The sequence below is a fragment of the Mandrillus leucophaeus genome, unplaced genomic scaffold (genome assembly GCF_000951045.1).
Source record: "Mandrillus leucophaeus isolate KB7577 unplaced genomic scaffold, Mleu.le_1.0 Scaffold392, whole genome shotgun sequence".
NCBI classification, from domain to species: domain Eukaryota; kingdom Metazoa; phylum Chordata; class Mammalia; order Primates; family Cercopithecidae; genus Mandrillus; species Mandrillus leucophaeus.
The window spans coordinates 646,177-648,802 of record NW_012104165.1 but is presented as its reverse complement, the minus strand read 5'-3'; the positions used below and the strand labels follow the sequence as shown (position 1 = coordinate 648,802).

Below are 2,626 nucleotides of genomic sequence, written 5' to 3'. Positions count from 1 at the left end.
GCAGGTGGGGAAGAGGGGTCGGGAAAGAGAGTGGGGAAGGATGTCAGTTAGCAGGGCTAATTCGCTGCTGAAAACCCATCGAGGGGAGGCAGAGCTCTTGGGAGCCAACTCTTGGGCAGAACTCTTGGGAGTCAACTGACCCCCATGCCTAAGCTTGCTACATTGTCGTGTTGGCTATAGCTTACAAAACACAAATTTAAGGATAAAACTATTGAGAACTTCAAGAGAGCCATTACAAAACGTTAAACCCCAAGAGTAGGGCTGAGTGTGTAGGGGTGCTCGGGGGATGGTGGTAAGTTGTGCGACTCCATAGATCTCAGGCCCGTGAAGCCCACCCCACTGGGGAGCTTAAATTGTACTCAGGATCTTTAAAATGGCTTTGCGCAATTCCTTGGCTAGAAGAACCAAGACTGACAAAAACGGGTCCACAGACACACCTAGAACGCGATCTGAGCCTCAGTTTTCCGATCCAGTGTCCAAAGGCCAAGTGGTCAACACACACACGCTCTTCTTGTAGTTAGGAATACCCATTGCGATCTTTGTGAAAAAAGTTTCATTGTAGTGGGGGGACACAGAAAACTGAATCTTCTTTGAGTTGGCATGTCGTCTCCACATCTCCCTCAATTCCGCGAGCAAAGATTTTCGGAAGTACATGCATTTCCTTCTCTTCCGTTCGCTGCATCTTCAGTTTCTCCTTAGTCTCTCCAACCTGGCCGAGGACAGGGCCTCACGACCACACAGTGCCCCTGCCTTACCAGGGATACGGAGGAGCCAAGGTGTTCCAAATACAGACAGTATGTGCACTATAGAAAGCGCGGAAAACAAACAAACAAACAAACAAACAAACAAACAAACAAGCAAGCAAACAAACCCTGAGTTCTAATTCCAACCCTAGAAGTCAGTGTATGAGAGCCTAACGGGTTGAATGTCAAGTTCCTGAGAACGGATTTCAATAGGTTTTCTTAAGTTGCAAAGGAGCAAACAACAAGTCGTAGGTGACTATGTTGAGAAGGAAACGTGAGACAACTCGAGGATGAAAGGCAGACTAGAGAAAATAAATAGATAAGGAAGAAAAAAATATATTGACACAACTGGACAGCGGTGTTAGGAGATGTATAAGTTACTTGGATATAAGGCACAACAACCTAGAGGGGCAGCAGAGTGGCGCAGCGGAAGCGTGCTGGGCCCATAACCCAGAGGTCGATGGATCGAAACCATCCTCTGCTAACTCCCTGTTTTTTTCCTCCAAAATGTTGGATCTGGCACTCGTCAGAGGTGCTTTAGCACCTGTCATGAGTAATTGAAGACCTACTGTGACTGAGGGAGTAAGCTCTGTTTTAACTGCCTGGTCCTTTCTGAAACCTAGTGGTCCACTTTGAAAGATCGGAAGCACAGGCGGAGAAATGAGTGAATCTGCAAATGGGAGGTCTGAAAAATAAGGCGGTAGAGGAGCAGAGATTGGTGTGGAGAAGAAGGGAAAGACTGAGGAAGAGGTGAAGAAAAAGAGCAAAAGATGAAGACTAGGTTGGGCGACCGGGAAAAAGATATTACAAAACTCTTGGAGAAGTGGGTTTTGAAGGAGGTAATTCCCCAGACAGAAGCGGGTGTCACATGTATGTTGCTCTGACATTACGATTCCAGGAAACCTCATCTCTGAAGAGCTAGGAAAAAAACGGAGGAAACAACGGGAATTGAACTACTTCCCTTGTGCCATAACTTAATCTTTCTTTACCCAAATGTTTTATTCTTCTGAAATTTCTTCCCACTTATTGAAGTCATTGTTGAAATGTGTACTTTCTGCCTCCAACCTTCTGGTAAGCTGATGAAGAAGCCCGAGAGTCCGCTGTAAAGCGCCTTTACCAGCCAGCTACTATCTCTAAGGGCTCCTGTGTGCAGTAATGAGCTGCACACGGTAGTGGGAATATTCACTACCGAAGGGGTCCCACTCTATTCTGAGCCCGATTTTCTTCATTTCCCCTGTAATAAATACTACACAATAATTTCATATTTAACGCATGAACAGTTTGAGGGTTAAATGAATGCTCAATATAATAAAGCTCGGCTGCAGTGCTGAGGCACCGGTATATGACCAGAACGCTTGGAAGACCCGAGTAATTACCGAAATCATGAGCCTTATTAGCACTTCCTAGTGCAGTGGAGGTAACAACGGAGAGCCTGGATAGCTCAGTCGGTAGAGCATCAGACTTTTAATCTGAGGGTCCAGGGTTCAAGTCCCTGTTCAGGCGGAAATTACTAGTTTTACTTTAGTTAGGTCTAAATCCCAGCCCATTTGGGAACGTCTTGTGAGGAGACGGAAATTATCACAAAGGCTGAAACAGACAAAGGCATCACTTTCTTCATTAAATTATCCTTTCCCAATATTATTTGAAACATATCCCCAATATTTCAAGAGAAGTGGAAAAGGACATGATATAACAATAATAAACTGGTGATGGCATGACTGGGAAATGGACCATTTTAAAACTCCCTTGAAATGGTTCATTAATCCAGGCATGGGGGGGAGCAGTTTGGAAGGTCTTGATTAAAATGCAAAATCTTTAAGAGCAGTGACCTTTGCATAGTCTGTCTCTGTGGTTCCTTGGAGTTTAGACCAGCTCTTCTTTCA

The 2,626-nt window shown here is 45.0% G+C and overlaps 2 non-coding genes across 2 annotated transcripts; both read left to right on the top strand.

Annotated features, from left to right (window-relative positions):
- The first annotated feature begins 1,155 nt into the window (after positions 1-1,155).
- On the top strand, positions 1,156-1,227 carry TRNAM-CAU. The gene has a single exon. It is a non-coding gene; the product is annotated as a tRNA-Met (tRNA).
- A 946-nt stretch (positions 1,228-2,173) lies between these two features.
- TRNAK-UUU lies at positions 2,174-2,246 on the top strand. The gene has a single exon. It is a non-coding gene; the product is annotated as a tRNA-Lys (tRNA).
- Positions 2,247-2,626: the final 380 nt, after the last annotated feature.